General features: G+C 45.8%; 1 non-coding gene and 1 pseudogene across 1 annotated transcript; one reads left to right on the top strand and one right to left on the bottom strand.

The window, feature by feature from the left end:
* Window positions 1–981, top strand: LOC118658643 (annotated as a pseudogene).
* Window positions 982–4,231: 3,250 nt separating this feature from the next.
* On the bottom strand, window positions 4,232–4,338 carry LOC118659377. Its single transcript, XR_004968513.1, has one exon. It is a non-coding gene; the product is annotated as a U6 spliceosomal RNA (small nuclear RNA).
* Window positions 4,339–8,961: the final 4,623 nt, after the last annotated feature.

Raw genomic sequence — 8,961 nt, 5'->3', positions numbered from 1 at the left:
GCAAGAAGGGGAGCTTCGCCGCCAGCTGCTCCTCACCTCTCTCTCCTCTCCCGGCCGGAGCCCGGGGGGACAGAGCGGGAAGCCAGGACCATGTTCCGCCACAAGCTGACGGCCCTCGACTACCACGATCCCGCAGGCTTCAACTGCAAAGATGAAACAGAATTTAGAAACTTTATTGTTTGGCTTGAAGACCAGAAAATCAGACACTACAAGATTGAAGGCAGAGGTAATTTAAGAAACATCCACAGCAGTGACTGGCCCAAGTTCTTTGAAAAGTATCTCACAGATGTTAGCTGTCCTTTCAAGATTCAAGATCGACAAGAAGCAATTGACTGGCTTCTTGGTTTAGCGTTAGACTTGAATATGGAGATAACGCTGAAAAATATAAGGACTCGGTATCTGATAATACAAAAAATGCTGACAATGCAGCTAAAAATGCAGAGCCATTGATCAATCTGGATGTTAATAATCCTGATTTTAAGGCTGGTGTAATGGCTTTGGCTAACCTTCTTCAGATTCAATGTCATGATGATTACCTGGTAATGCTTAAGGCAATTCGCATTTTGGCCCAGGAACGCCCGACACAGGAGGCAGTTGCTAAAGCAAATCAAGCGAAAGAGGGGTTGCCTGTTGCTTTAGACAAGCATATCCTTGGTTTTGACACAGGAGATGCAGTTCTTAATGAAGCTGCTCAAATTCTGCGATTGCTGCATGTAGAAGAGCTCAGAGAGCTACAGACAAAAATGAATGAAGCCACAGTAGCTGCTCAGGCAATTATTGCTGATCCAAAGACAGACCACAGGCTGGGGAGAGTTGGAAGAGGATCTCAGCCTCTCACCTGTTTAGTACAGTTGGGAACCACGCACAGGTGGTATGCGTTTCAAAATCAAACATCACATGTTCAAGGGAAGAGTCCCAGAAAATTGACTATGTTTTAGAGATTTACCATCATTGTTTTTTCTTTAATAAAGTTTGGGAAAGGGGGGGGGAGGCAAGAAATACATATGTAGTAACAATTGAATAAGAAAACAAAATAGCCGAAATCGGTTTGGCTCAGTGGATAGAGCGTCGGCTTGCGGACTGAAGGGTCCCAGGTTCGATTCCGGTCAAGGGCATGTGCCTGGGTTGCGGGCACATCCCCAGTGGGGGATGTGCAGGAGGCGGCTGATCGATGTTTCTCTCTCATCGATGTTTCTAACTCTCTCTCTCTCTCCCTTCCTCTCTGTAGAAAATCAATAAAATATATTAAAAAAAAAAAAAAAAGAAAACAAAATAAAGAAGCAGAAAATTAATTAATTAATTCCTGGCTGTGTAAACAGCGCCATCTAGAGGCCACTGCTGGCTTGGGTGGGGGGCTGCGGTGGTTCAAGGACTCCTGGGGGAAGGTGTTTGATCAGCAAACAGCAAGAAATGTCAAGTAGGTGAAGCAAAGAAGGCCTGGTGACCTCCCCTTGGCATCCTGGGGCCAACATGGGCTCGCTTTCTGCACAGCGAATTCTGCGTCTTGGAGAAGATGCCAGACCTGAAGGTAAAAGTGTAACATTATGTCACCTGAACTTCACCGCGACAGGCTTTACTTACAATGGCCCGCACAGATCCTGAGTGCAGTGTGATGCATAACTTAGGCAGGGCCCTCCACCCCCCACCCCATCAAGATCGAGAGCACAGCAGGTTGGAGCATTGTCCCATCCACCAAAAGGCTGTGGGTCCGACCTCTGGTCAGGGCACATATGTAATGCAACTGATCGCCATGTTTCTCTCTCACATAGATTTTTTTTCTCTCCCTTGCTTCTCTCTTTAAAATCAATAATTAAAAAAAAAAAGTCCTCGGGTGAGGATTAAAAAAAAAAAATCTAGAACATTCCTGCCTCCCAGGAAGTTCCCTCCATTCCCCCCAGAAGCTGTGCCTGTTCCAGAAATTCATCTGGTTGGGACTACACATGACGTTCTTCCTCATCGCCTGGCGAACGAGTGTGACCTTACAAATGTATGCCAGGAGCTAAGAGAGTTCATGCTGAGAGAAATTTGAAATATTTTTTAAAACTTGAAACATAAACAGCTGTATTGATAGGTGCATTGATTTCTTTCCTGGCTGGACATGGAAGCGTGAGATATTTATTGGTTTATTTACTTAATATATTTTTATTGATATCAGAGAGGAAGGGAGAGGGAGCGATAGAAATATCAATGATGAGAGAGAATCATTGATTGGCTGCCTCCTGCACACCCCACACTGGGGGGTTGAACCTGCCACCCAGGCCTGTGCCCTGATCAGGAATCGAACTGTGACCTCCTGGTTCATAGGTCATCCCTCAACACGGAGCCACGCCGGCCAGGGCAGTGTGAGATGTTTAAAAAATAAATACAGATCATGTGAATTATCAAAGTAACTTAGGACCACCCATGAGTCCTGAAAACGCTGATTGGAAATAGCGTGGTCGTCAATTCGCCAGCTTTTGTGTTTCAGGCTGATTTTGCTAACGAGGGAGGAGCTTTCTCATCAAGACGATCAGCTCCACCTTTTCAAGGCTCTGACACTCGCAAGAGGGAGGCCTGGCAGGCCCCTCTGCAATCATAGCTGATTTCTAAACATGGATACTTACAAATTAAAAGTGGCTTCCAATTTAGGGATTCTCACAGAAAGCTGTCAGTTCTAAATATAATCAAGTATATTTACAGAGAAGGGCATATGCCAGGATTGAGATATATTTGGGGATAGATAAGGTTGAAAATCCCTGCGGACAGAAGAGACGGTGTGTGAAGACAAGGAAAGAATCAAATGCAAGGGGGGGATAATTGTTAGAATAAATTCTCATAGCTAAGAGGAGACGGAATCAAGAATAACACGTAATTCTTTTGAAAAGACAGAGCCAGTAACCCAATGTATAATAGTGGGAGAGTGGCTTGATAAAATTATATTACAGCCACAAGGGAGAATGTTATGCTTCTGCTACAGTAACTGTGAAAAACACTGGCATGTTTGGGTTATAATGTGAAATGGGAAAAAAATAAACAAAATGGTTTATGAGCTGATATAAAACAATATGTATTTTGGGTGGTGGGGCACACGGTGCAATACACATATCTTGTAACATAGAAACCCGATAAATTTAACTTAAAAATATGTACGACTGGCCCTAACCGGTTTGGCTCGGTGGATAGAGCGTTGGCCTGCGTACTCAAGGGTCCCAGGTTCGATTCCGGTCACGGGCATATACCTTGGTTGCGGGCACATCCCCAGTGGGGAATGTGCAGGAGGCAGCTGATGGATGTCTCTCTCTCTCATTGCTGTTTCTAGCTCTCTATCCCTTTCCCTTTCTCTCTGTAAAAATCAATAAAATATATTTTAAAAAAATATGTACAACTGGAAAGGAATTGTGCAGTAGTTAAAGTAGTTGTATTAAGATAATTAAAGAAGCAATCTGTCCTTTAATGTTGGTATATTTGTATTTTTTTGTTTTTTAAATCCTCACCTGAGGATATTTTTCCATTGATTTTTAGAGAAAGTGAAGGAGGAGGGGGAGAGAGAAACATCAATGTGAAAAGACATATAGTTTGGTTGCTTCCTGAACATCCCCCAACCAGAGGCAGGGTTCAAACCTGCAACCCAGGTACATGCCCTTGACTGGGAATTGAACCTGAACCCTTTCGTAAGCAGGCCGACACTGTAACTACTGAGCAAAACTTGCCAGGGCTATGTTTGTCTTTTTTAAAAATATATTTTTTTTTATTTCAAAAGGAAGGGAGAGAGAGAGAGAGATAGAAACATCAATGATGAGAGAGAATCATTGATTGGCTGCCTCTGCACACTCCCTTCTGGGGATCGAGCCCGAAATCCTGGGCATGTGCCCTGACCGGAATCCAACTGTGACTTCCTGGCTGATGGGTAGATGCTCAACCACTGAGCCACACTGGCAGGGCAGATTTCCCTCTTTTTGAATCCTCTAGCCAAGTGTAACCCAGTTTTCAACTTTGTCTGCCTGACTTTTTCTCAGTGACTTCGAGGAATTCTCTATAAATTCTAGATCTGACCTTTTTATCAGTTGCATGGATTACAAATACCTCCTTTGTGATTTGCCTTTCACTTCCTTAATGGTGTCTTTGAACAGTTCTTCATTTTAATATAACCCAGTGCATCACTCTCTTCCTTTATTGTTATGTGACCTATTTCAAAAATCCTCACCACAAGGTTATAAAAGTATTTTCCTGTGTCATATTCTTTTCTTTAAAAAAAAAAATGGAACCCTTCACGGATATGCGTGTCATCCTTGCGCAGGGGCCGTGCTAATCTTCTCTGTATCGTTCCGATGTTAGTACATGTGCTGCCGAAGCGAGCGCCTGTATCATATGCTACAATGTTACTGTTTACCTTTCATATTCAGGTCCGTAGTCCTCCCCAAATTGCCTTGTGTACGGTGTGAGGTAGGAGTCACCTTTTGTATTTTTTCAATAGTGATATCCAGTTGTCCCAGCATCATTTATTGAGAAGTCGTCCTTTCGGCATTGCAGTGTGCTGCCTCCTCTATTGTAAATCAGCCCTCCAGATGTGGATATGGTCTGTCTTGGGCTCCTAGTCTATCCATCTGTCTGTCCTTCGGCCCCCTTTTTATTGACAATGGCTGTTTGAGAAGTCCCGCTAACAACACGGACAGTATTGTGTGTGATGAGAATCCACCGTGTACAATCGTTCTGTTGCCCCCCATCCGTGCATCTCAGGGTCTGAATATCATTGGTAAATTTGCCCGAATCAGTAATTTCACGAAGAGTTACAAACTCGGTGATATCATCTGCTTCACCAGCCTTCCAAGCGTGGTGAGCCCAGAGCCCTCCAACTTCACAACGAATGCGGTGCCATCTGGTGGCGCCTGAGCAGCCTGTGTGCATTTGAATTTCAACTTAACGGCCACGTACGAATTCCATTGCAGGTGGGCGGTTGCTGGGACCCTCCATGAATCCCTCAGACATTGGATGGCTTCCGAGGTTCCCCTCTGTCTGCTTAGAGCTGCTTAGAGCTGACCTCTCCAACACTCATTACCAGGAAAGAACTGATGGCGGAAAGCTACCAAGGGAGAAGCATCAGGAGTCAGAACATCAACCGAGAACATGAACTTAAACAACTAGACCAAAGGACGAGGGTGGGCTGTGCAGTGACTTCAAATTCCTCCCGTTCCAACAGCATGCCCCTTTGCAGTGGGACGTTGAGGCCTCTCCCACCCAGAGGGGCAGTCTGCTCTCCACCCCTCTGCACCTGGGTAGGCATGGCCATGTGATTTGCTTTGAGCTATAGAAGGTGGCAGAAGTGAGGTGTGGGAATTAGACCTCCATACGTAAGGAAGCCAGTGTAGCTTCTTTAAAAAACAAAAACAAAAAACGAACACACATATTTTTATCAATTTCAGAGAGAGAAAGGGAGAGGGAGAGCAGGATACAAACATCAATGATGAGAAATTGTTCAGCTGCCTCCTGCACGGCCCCTAGTAGGGATGGAGCCCAGAACCCAGGCATGTGCCCTGACCAGGAATTGAACTGTGACTTCCTGGTTCATAGGTTGATACTCAACCACTGAGCCACACCTGCCAGGCACCAGTGTAGCTTCTTGAAGGCTGGGCTAGTGCGTGGAGAACTAGCCAATGAAGCCATCTTGCACCTTCCAGCCCAGCCCTCCCAATCCTCCAGGTGTCTGTCTGCGTTCTCATTAGTTACTGTAGGTGAGATTAACACAGAACATGCCCAGCCATCCGATAGAATCATAAAAATGATGGTCCATTCACTCTGTGGTCAGCAGAATAATTCCCCCCTCCCCACAAAGATGTCCACATCCAACCCCAGAAGCTATAAAAATGTCACCTTCCATGACAAAAGGGACTTTACATATGGGATGAAGTTAATGATCTTGAGATGGGGAAATTGTCCTCCATTGCTCAGGGTGCCCAGTGTCATCACAAGTGTCCTTATAATTCCCTAGCTGGTTTGGCTCAGTGGATAGAGTGTCAGCCTGCGGAATGAAGGGTCCCAGGTTCGATTCCGGTCAAGGGCACATGCCTGGGTTGGGGGTTTTGATCCCCAGTAGGGGGCGTGCAGGAGGCAGCCGATCGATGATTCTCTCTCATTAGTTTCTATCTCTCTCTCCCTCTCCCTTTATTTCTGAAATCAATAAAAATTTATATCTTTAAAAAAAGTTTTCGTATAAGAGAGAGGCAGGAGGGTCGAAGTCAGAGGAGATGATTTCCAGGGCCCCAGGAATGCAGCCGCCTCTAGAAGCCAGAAAAAGCAGGAAATGATTCTCTCTGGAGCCCTCAGAAGGAACCAGCTTGCCCATGCCTGGAATTTAGCCCAGTGAGACTCATTTCAGATTCCTGACCTCCAGAACGGTGCAATAATAAATGTATTGTTTTAAGCCACTACATTTGTGAAAATGTGTTACCGCTGTCCTAGTAAACTAATACACATTCCCTCCCTTCCCAGCCAATTCCTGCCTGTTCACGGAGTGAAGCCTTTAATCAGTGGTTCTCAACCTTCTGGCCCTTTAAATACAGTTCCTCATGTTGTGACCCAACCGTAAAATTATTTTCGTTGCTACTTCATAACTGTAGTGTTGCTACTGTTATGAATCGTCATGTAAATATCTGATATGCAGGATGGTCTTAGGCGACCCCTGGGAAAGGGTCATTTGACCACCCAAGGGGTCGCGACCCACAGGTTGAGAACCGCTGCTCTAAACCTTTGTATGTGCTCACAGATAATTGGAACTACTCACCAGGCAGCTGCTTACTAGTATAGACATCATCACATAGCAGCAAGGATTATTATAAGGGAGGCAAGGTCAAAGTTACATCCCTCTCTGTCATTAAAAAGAGGTGTTCAGCCCTGGCTGGTTTGGCTCAATGGATAGAGTGTCGGCCTGCGGACTGAAGAGTCCTGGGTTCGATTCTGGTCAAGGGCACATGCCGGGGTTGCAGGCTCGGTCCCCAGTCGGGGGCGTGCAGGAGGCAGCTGATCAGTGATTCTCTGTCATCACTGATGTTTCTCTCTCTCTCTCTCTCTCTCCTCTCTCTCCCAACTTTCTCTTTCTCTCTGAAATCAATAAAAATATATTTTAAAAAAGAGGTGTTCAAAGGGGCCAGCAGGACCAGCTGAATCAGTTACATGCTTTTAGCCACAAGGAACAGAAAACCTGACTCTACTTGCTTAACTTCATAAAGAGGTTTATTAGCTCAGAGAACAAACAGCCCCAAGCTAAGGCAGCGTCCAGGCTCAGGACGTCAGGACAGCTGAGCAATGTCATTTCAGACCCTATTCTTTCCGTTTCCAATTCTGCCATTCTGGGTGTTAGTCTGCAGAAACTTTCCCTGGAGCCCCCACCATGCAGACTTGTCCTCTCCTCTCACTAACCAGCACTGGTCACATGCCCAGGCCCTGGGCTGATCAGTTGGCCAGTCATTCATGCCATGATAGCTGCTGTGAGCTTAGAATCTTAATTTTCAACCAGAAGTTATTTTAATACTATTGATATTACTATTATGATCTGAACTTAAATGTTATGTTGACATAATAAACGAATAAGAAATTACACAAGTTGGCCCTGGCCAGGTAGCTCAGTTGATTAGAGTGTCGTCTCTGAAATGCCAAGGTTGCAGGTTTGATCCCAGTCAGGGCACATGCAAGAACCAACCAATGGCCCTGGCCAATGTGGCTCAGTTGATTGGAGCATCGTTCCATACACTGAAAGGTCACGGGTTTGATTCCTGGTCAGGTCACATACCCAGGTTATAGGCTCTATCCCGAATGTGGGGCATGCAGGAGGCAGCTGTTTGATGATTCTCTCTCATCATTGATGTTTCTATCTCCCTTCCCTTCTTTGAAATTTAAATAAAAACATATATATATATATATATATATATACATATATATGTATGTGTGTGTATATATATATATATAACTTATCAATTCTTCCTGACCACTGAAGTAGCCTTTAATCAATTTTCCACCAAAATTTTGTGTGTACCTGTAGCCAGTGTGGCTCAGTTGGTTGGAGTGTCTTCTGGTATACCAGAGGCTGCAGGTTCGATTTCTGGTCAGGGGACATACATAGGTTGGTTGTTCAACCCCCAGTCGAGACATGTACAGGAAGCCATGGATCAATATTTCTCTCTCTTCCCCTCTCTCTAAAAATCAATAAAAACATATCTTCCCTCAAGTGAGGATTTTAAAAAAAATGACTAAAGTCTGAATCTGTAATCATCCTCAAAAAGTAAGAATCCGGACTTCCACTCTTTCTCGAATCACTAGCCACACCTGGTTTTATTTGGATGAGCCATTTTTCAGCATCCCCAGGTAAACAGCCGATAGCCCCTTACCAAAGGGTATCTGTTCAGGGTGATACCAACTACAGGAAAAGATTCTGCTCTTCGTAAAACACAAAACAAAACAAACACGAAAGAAGACAAATATGCACGGGAGAGCGGATACTCATTTCCCCTGTATTTTTTTCTTGCATTTGCAAGCGCCCACCTTTGTTTTTCACACATGTATTGCATGAGCGAGGCTGCAGGGGTTGGGCTGTAGGGCCATGGGACCGGCCCATAGGAAGCACAGAGCACCCCGCGATGCGGCAGCCCTCGGCCCCCTGTGCAGTGGGGTCCCCTCCCCCGGGCAGGCAGACCCCTCAGGCTGAGGGCTGGGGTCCCGGATCTGGGGCCCAAGATCTGGGTTGGTCTTGATTTGGGATCTGGGACCCAGGGACCGGGTTAAGTGTCTGGATCGGGGTCTGATGATTTTAGACATGCAGTCTGGGGTCGGGAGTTTGGGGTCCGGAGCGAGTGGGCCCGGGTCTGAGGTCGGGGGTCCGGGACGGGTCCTGGAGGCGGGATTTGGGTCTGGAGTCCGAGGTGAAGGGTCTAGAATCGGGGTGTGGGTCTGAAGTGGGACATCTAGCGCGTGTGGACACAGGTCGGAGGATGG

The sequence above is a fragment of the Myotis myotis genome, unplaced genomic scaffold (assembly GCF_014108235.1).
Source record: "Myotis myotis isolate mMyoMyo1 unplaced genomic scaffold, mMyoMyo1.p scaffold_m19_p_6, whole genome shotgun sequence".
In the NCBI taxonomy this organism is placed as follows: Eukaryota; Metazoa; Chordata; class Mammalia; order Chiroptera; family Vespertilionidae; genus Myotis; species Myotis myotis.
This window is presented reverse-complemented; position numbering and strand designations above follow the sequence as displayed.